Below are 8,407 nucleotides of genomic sequence, written 5' to 3'. Positions count from 1 at the left end.
ACTTTATAATTCTGTAGATAATTCTACATGCACTCACTCTGACCACATCTTCTTGGAGCAATCTTTGCCCTTTAGCACTGTGAAATGTCCCACTGTGGCTGATGTGAAAGCAGACATGCCAGGCCCATTACACATACTGTGGACTCAGTGTGCCCTTTCCAAATAGTCACTGACAGTAAAAGGACACAGGCCTTGAAGTCTTTTATACACTCTCCATGGACAGGTAATGAGAAACCCTCCCCCTGGGCCACTTACAAGCACAGTAAGATCAGTTTTTCCACAAATTTCATGCACAATACTATCTCATAGCCACTGCATGCAGTGATAAATGTAGGACTGCTACTCCCTTCTCTCAAGCCAGACATAAAGACAGAAAAATATAAACAATGCCATCTCCTCAGTACACTTGGCTTCTGGCCTGAAAATATAGCTTCTTTTTTTTTATTAAAATACATATTAACATAACGGTTTTAAATCATTTATTGTTAATATAAAATATTTTTAGGATTTCTCAGGTTTAATATACTAAGTTTTTATATACTTCATATTTAACAAGAACTTTAACACTCTCAATTACTTTAAAGTACAATGAAGTCTCTTGAGAAGAAGAGTCTAGGGATTATGTAATATGTATTCTCACCTATTCCAATACCCTATGTCAATACTGTATATGTAAGTATAGAACTAGTACACTAAAATTCCTTTTACCAATTCTATCCTTTAACTTATTTTTTTAATTTTAATTTTTTGGGGTTTTTTTCCTGAGGATGGATCTTATAATGTAGCTCACACTGACATCAAACTCACCATGTAGCATAGGCTGGTCTCAAACGGAAGATCACCTTTCCTCAGCGTCCTGAATGAAGGAATTACAGGTGTGTACCATCACACTTGGCTCTCTCCTTTAACTTACATTTGAACAAGGCCTTTGTTGTAAAATCCACAATACTCTGTTGTTTTTCCTTTATCTGATCATTAAGCTTCAAAGAAATAAGAAAAAGTTTAGTTTTTCCAATATTTACTAATCTTTTGACTCTTCCATCATCTCTTGGGTCTACATTTCCAGTGTAATAAACTGCCTCCTAAACCTTTTTGGTGCTGTTGCTTCCAGTGTTTGGCCTGTTTTCCATACCATGACTAAGTCCCTTCCTTCCTTTGATCAGGAGGTGATGCTCAGGCAGGTAGCCCACAAGCTCTCCTTGCTTCCTGCAAATAATGCTTTTTCCACTCTTTCATTAACTTTGTGCTTTTCCTCTTTGCACACACAAGTGAACCCCCTGCATCCACTTACAAAGTTTTTTCATAGAATTGGAAAACTCTCAATGGGACCTGTAGGCCACGTGAGCCATGACACTTTAAAGTGAGACAGAGACTTGGAGGAGGGTGCCTGGCTGTTGGATGTCCCTCTTGGGCACTCATGTGGAATCCTCTGCTTTCCTTGTCCCTTATAGCTGGGAGTTGGGCCCAACACCACCAGGACATGCAGGTCACATGGCCCACCACAGGGATACCCTCCAGGAGACAGGAAGAGACGTCTCTCAAATAAGTAAACATCCATGTTGCTGAAAGGACACCAAGGGCACTTGGGTAGCTGTGGCCAGGTGCTGGTTCTGTCTACCCTGGCTGTGACTCTGAGGCTCTAGAGGAGGTGCCCACTGAAGGTGACTCTCCTTCCCTCTGAGAAGTGGTCATTCTTTAAAGTTTCTAACTACTGGCAATAAAGCTACTCACCATAGGCAATTTACAAGCCTAGGAATCAACCTAGGAATTAAACTTTAAAAAATGAAAAAACATTTAAGATGCAACCCCAGATGTTCAGCTCACCAAAGGCAAACCCAGCGGGCAATGAGGTAGAGCAATCCACTGTGCTCTGCAGTGGTCACAACAAAGCAAAGAGACTCTAGAGAAAATCAAATCAGAAATAATTTCTCAGATTACTACAGCGATGGTGATCACAATAAAAGACATGCTTGCTGACTCCAGAGAAGATACAGATTGAAAAACAGAGTTTAAGAAAATGGTGGAAACTGTGAATGTCCAGGATAGGAAACAATGAAATCCAGGATAGAAATATTAGACTATTACTAGATGCCAAGTGTGATGATGTGGTAGGTTTTAGTGAGCTCCAGCTCTGTAAATATAGAGAAAGAAATGAAATAATGGGGCTGTATGTCAGAGAGCAACACAGAGAGATTCAGCTATGATAGGCTGTCCTACCACCCCAGGTTACTTCTCTAACATCATATCCATAAGGGAAGATTTACAAGGGCCTTGATTATCCCTTAGTATAATTGTCATCTCCCTTTTGAAAGATGGTCTAAACTTTCCAGTAGCATTCAGCTCATACATTCACTAACATAAGATCAAGAGCATCAATATTGTTTGGCGGGAATTACATGAGTAACTTGTGCTGGCTGGCATATCTTTTGTATTTAACTATTAGGTTGACTATCATAAAATAATTCTACAAATTATGTGTCCTGTATTAAATTGTTTCCTTTACAAACCCTGACTACAACACCCCCCATATTCAGGTCCCCAGCAATGGCTGTGGCCATGCCAGCATACATATGCCCACTTCAGGAGCTGCTGTGTAAATGTGGACCAGTTGGAGCCCAACAACCTCTCTACGCAGGACCTAAAACAAATCAAGCAGTAGTTTTTCAGATATTCCTTTAAAAAAAAATAGAAGCTTTTTGACATCTTTTTAATAGTTATAAACTCTTAGGACAGATTCTTACAGAGTCAGTTCCCAAGTAACTACAAGGCCAGGCATTATACTGACGACCACATACTTTTTTTTTGTCTTTTTTGAGACAAGATCTTGCTATGCAGTTCAGGCTGGCCTTGAGCTCACTTTGTAGCCCAGGCTGGTCTCGGACCCGCAACGATCTTCCTGCCTCAGCCTTCCGAGTGCTGGGATTACAGGCGTGAGCCACCACGCCTGGCTCAACCCACATACTCTTGACCACAGGTACCTTATAGGGCCTGGAGTTGTCTCAGGCTGAGCTGAAAAACACAGTGAGACTTTCTCAAACCTACCCCCAAAAAGCAAGACCAGTAAAGTCAAACCCATAAATTATTCTAAATTGGCTACTACATATCAGAGGCCAAATGAAAATCTATATTTCTTAAATAACTTAAAGATGTTCTGCAAAAGCATACTGTGACCCTCACTGTATGAGGGATAGGTCTTTTTAAAATATTTCTTACCCAGTCAGCTCCTGATATCAAAAGAAATTACAAAAAATGTCATCTCTGTGACCTAATCTCCCATTGATGACCTACTAAATGCTTGTTCTGTTTTGTTTTGTTCATTTTTGGTTTTTTTTGTTTTTCATCTTTTTCATTTTTATCGGTACCAAGGATCGAACTCACGACTGCCTGCTTGCAAGGCAGGTGCTTATGCTGCTGAGCTAAATCCCCAGCCCCTGTTTTGTTCATTTTTGAGACAGGGTCTATGTGGTCCAGGCTGGCCTTGAATTGGTAGTGAGCCTCATGCCGCAGCCTCCCAAGTGCTAGGATTATAGGTACACACCATCACACTTGTCTTAGCTAATCTTTTTTATAACTTGGATCTAGAGAAGAAAAAGAGGGAGAAAGGAAACAAAGATTAAATTAGAGGGCCGGGGATGTGGCTCAGTGGCAGAGGCAATAAGGACCTCTAGCACATGGGAGGCTCTGAGTTCAACCTTTAGCACCACATGAGAAAAAAAATGAAAAAGATTAAATTAAAACAAGAGGACACAAAGTATGCGGAACTTCCCATTGTATTGCTGGTCACTGGATATTACCTCGGCTCCTGGACCCTCCCCCAAGGAAAGCAAGCTACTTAACAGTGTCACTCTGCTGACAGAAGGGTGTCACCCTGCCCTAAATGGGACAAAACAAGGCCCTGAAGGGCTCACTGTTCCCAGGATGGGAGGGCCCTGGTCCAGTGCCCAGCCTTGTCCCTGGAATGAGGAGGCAAAGGCTGGAGTCAGTACCTAGTTCAATCATCACCATCAAGGGACCATCCTCAGTGACACTGGATGTCCCACGAAAGACCTTAGCTTCCTGCTCAGCTCACTGCTCAGCAGTGAGTCTCTTAGTCTGCTCTTACCTCCCATTCTGGACCATTGCTGGGTTATGGGCATCAGTGTGACTCTGGTACTCACTGCTTTATTCCTTCTCTTTGTCATTTATAAAATAATTTCCTCCTTACCCATGCTTTTGTGGTGGTATCTGACTCTCCAGTCCTTTTGAAGGACCAAGACTTCTTAACAAACTGTCTTTCGCTCATCTAGCAGCCCAAGTATGGCAGTGGTTGCCTCTTGCGGCAATGCAGATGACTGTACCTACTGACCTTTCTGTCAAACCCCTGGTACTGGCACCACTAAGTGATCAGACTAAAAGATCCTCATACCTCCTCACACTGGAAAGAGTATTTCCTTTAACCAGAAGCCCAAACTGGGTTACAATCTCTGATAAGCCCCTACACCAGGAGCATTGAGTGCCTTGTCAGTTGCCTTGTGATACCTGTTCTAACTGTCCAGCAAGGATCACTGTGTGTACACAAGGCAGCCAGACATTCCTGAATACCCAGGGTCTTCAGCACTGCTGGGCCAGCTCCTTCTACACCTGATGATTTACAGGCATGGACCGGAGAGATGTGTGGCTCATCAGTTCCAATTCCTTTTTGTTGTTGTTGTTGTTGTTTTCAGACAGGCTTTCACTATGTAGATCAAGTTATCCTTGAACTATGTAGTCCCTTAAACTTGAAGGGATCTCCTGCCTCATCCTTCTGAGTGCCAGGGTTACCGGTGTGTGCCACCACATCCAGCTTTTTAATTCCTTGTTGCCTGAGCAAGAGCTCCAGGACAGCCCTATGGCTTGCACAGTCTTGCCTAGGAACTCCAATACCTGCAAGGCAGTGCTGGTATACAGCATATAAAAGACCTTTTTTTTGCTCTCCACTGACAGAAGCTCAAGGATCATTTGCTTCAAAATTTGATGGCTGACAAGGGAAATCAAGTCTCAAGTCTGAGGCTCAACTGCTGTTCCCACAATCCCATTATTTAATTTTAACTGCAGGGCATCAAGCACATACACCTCAGCACACACAGACCATCCACGCCCTCCAGCCCATGGTGCCAGAAAGCAACTTCAAGCTTTCCAAGACTTCTTTGGCTGTGCCAGCTGTCATTCCCAGAAGATGGCCTATTGGCTAAACCCTATATGAGTCTCAAATGCCCCTTTCCTGGGACAGAAAAGGTAAGAGGCTAACGATAAACCAGAAGCCTCTCTCCTCAAGCCCTACCTTAGGACGGCCACAACCTGACTTTTCAGTCACATGGACCTGAGCATGAGACAGGGCATTGGGGTTTTCGTCCAGGGCTCAGAGCCTTCAAAGGCCTGGACGACATCAGTCATAGCAGCAGGACACTGTGGCCTACGCTGGCCAGGTGGTTTCAGCTTTTTTAGCAGAGAATCCTGTACAGTTACTTGAAGATCTCCCTCCCGCCTCTTCACACTGCTCATTAAGCAACTTCCTGCTGAGAGTAGAGTTCTCAGGGCTCACAGAATGTTGTCTTTAATGCTATAGAGCTTTATTACTGATAATCCTGAAGTGTCTCTCCACAGACGTTCCTCACATAATTCTGCTACTGTATTTCCTATTTGTCTCACTTCCCACCTGAGAACCTCAGACCCAATGTCCACAACTTATCAGAAGTTGTCCACTGTCAACTAAAGTAACTGTATCCACTGCACTGCCACGAGGAAGCTGCCGACTTACAGTGAAAATACAACTGGGTCTCCAGAGTCTGTGCCACTCCAAGCCCCTCAGCTTCATCTTCTGCTCACCTCGGAGGTGCTCGAGCCTGACTTGTGTCACATTCAGAGCCAGGTGGGTACCAACTCAAGTCAAATGTCTCCCCCACTGCCCTTCATCACTGTGACAGAAAATACTAAGGAATCACAAGGCTCCTGCTGTGTGAGACCAACCAAGAACAGCAAGTATGCAGTGGTTCTTTTTTTTTTTGTCTTTTTCTTTTTTATTGGGGATCGAACTCATGACTGCCTGCTTACAAGGCAGGTGCTTATGCCGCTGAGCTAAATCCCCAGCCCCTAGTGGTTCTTTTATGTTACAGGTTCTCCAAGATCTCTGCTGGGGGTTTGTTTCGTCCTAAACCCAGAGACCTAAGCCTCCTTATCAGGAGGCTACAGCTCAGAGTGTAAGCCATACTCAGTGAGGCTGGCAGAGGTGAACTCCATTCAGTTGCCTAGTTTTTAACATCTTTATGGCATGGACAAAACCTTTCCAGCTAGCTCTGAAAAGCTACAGAATAGAACACTTCCCCAAGAGATTATCTCTAGATTTGGATTTCCTAGGTCCCTTCAAAGTGACAATGGTCCACCTTCCACCTCCAGGGCATAGTGGCTAAAGTACCTCAGCCCCCCCCCCCCCCCCCCCGCCAAAGAAGCGCTGTCAACAGCTCGGTTAAGAACCTACCCAGGTCCTTGACACTGGGTCATCTGAAGTGCTGCACAATTGATCTCTCTTATATGCTTATTCCCACTAAATGTGAAGGCCCAGTACTAAGGCCAAGATAATCTCCACTAAGTATTCTCCAGTAGGCGTTATAAAAATGTAGATTACAGGTATTTTTTTTTTTTTGTCTTTTTCATTTTTACCAGTACCAGGGATCGAACTCATGACCGCCTGCTTACAAGGCAGGTGCTTATGCCACTGAGCTAAATCCCCAGCCCCAATTACAGGTATTGACACAAGAGTCTTGAGCTCAAAGGCCTATCAACCTAGAACACTATCTCATTAAAACACGTAAGAGCTGGACATTGTTGCGTATACCTATAAACCCAGTGGTCAGGAGGCTGAGGCAGGAGTTGATGGCCAGCCTGAATCACATAGTCAGACACTGTTTCAACTCTCTCCCAAAGAGAGCACACAAAGTCAGTAATTGACTCCTTTTTGAAAGGACTTTCTGCAATATTTCTCCCTTCTCCAGGGTCCCCAACACTGGCAGATAGATTCACCATGCTTGAGTCAAATCTTAGAAGACACAAGCCTCTCATGGAACCTCCTGAGTTGGTCATGGTACAGCATGTCTGTAATTCCACCACTCAGGAGGCCACAGGAGGGTAGTTGCCAAGTTCAAGGTCAACCTGGGCTATGTAGTAGGTTCAAGGCCAGCCTGAACTAAAATAGACCCTTTCTCAAAAAACCTAGTTTGTTTTGTTTTTTAAAGGAGACCTCCTGATGCTGGGGGTTGGGGGACCTACCAAGAAATCAACTGGCCAGCCTTTTGGCTAGTAAGCTGTGCCAAGCCACGTGGGTTCCAGGGAGAGAAAAGTCAGCATCTCCAGAGAATCAGCCATGCTAGGACTTGGGCGACCAACCAAATCAACTAGCCAGCCTTTCTAGTAAGCCACACAAGCTGCCTGGGTTCCAGGGAGAGAAGTCAGATAGAATCTCCTGTAAGCCTACTGGTGCCCAGGTTGAAAATCAAAACACTGTTGGTTCCCCCCATCCCCAAACTGGAGGCTTGGATGCTTCAGGGGACAGGGCTGAGTTGACTGCGGCTAAGGTACCTAAAGCAACTAAAGGCTTGTATTGTTGGGTTGATTATACAGGCCATGGGGGCAGCAGTCTGAGCATCTCTTGCGAGGATGATTGTATGCAGTGTAGCAAATGTGGGGGGGATTTCCTTCTATCTTGTCTTTGAAGTCCAATATTGTTCTCATTGATTTGCTTTGTTCTGGTTGTTTTGCTTTATCCCAATATTCTGCTTTGAATGGTTTTATTCTGTTTTGTTTTGGGTTTGACTTTGCTGTATCTGATGGAATGGACAACTATTGTGAAGATAACAAGATGTACTATGGTACCTATTGTTGTTTTCGGGGTATCCTGCTTGAAATACCAGTTTGCTCCAGTTTTAATTGGCTTTGTTCTGTCTTGGTTTGTTGGATTTCACTATCTTTAAAAAAAAAATATCTTCCCACCCTGGGAATGAACTTCTGGAAGATTTGAAATCACTGTCCAAGTACTTGAGTATCATATTATGCCCACCCTGCCTTCTAGCAGAGGGCTACATGGACCTTGATGCTGGATGTCCTTCCTTTCTTGGAAGCTTGCAACAGTTACTTGCTGGTCCTAGTACTTTTGGGGACCATGGTGCCCACATGAGGCTTCAGTTACCAGTTCTGTTCAATCATGTTTTATCTTTGGCTTTGGATGGACCTTTCTACATCAATTTGGTAATAAATACATACGTACACATATAAACGTTTATAATCATTATTTTGAAACTTGAACAGGGATTTCAAGTCTTCCAGAAGTTCATTTCCAAGGTGAGGAGGTTTTTTTTTTTTTTTTTTTGTCTTTTTCCTTTTCATCAGTACCGGGGAT

The sequence above is a fragment of the Cavia porcellus genome, unplaced genomic scaffold, assembly GCF_034190915.1.
Source record: "Cavia porcellus strain 051 isolate PalLab524CR breed Dunkin Hartley unplaced genomic scaffold, mCavPor4.1 scaffold_27, whole genome shotgun sequence".
In the NCBI taxonomy this organism is placed as follows: Eukaryota; Metazoa; Chordata; class Mammalia; order Rodentia; family Caviidae; genus Cavia; species Cavia porcellus.
The sequence above is the reverse complement of the archived record's forward strand: the minus strand, read 5'-3'. Positions refer to the sequence as shown.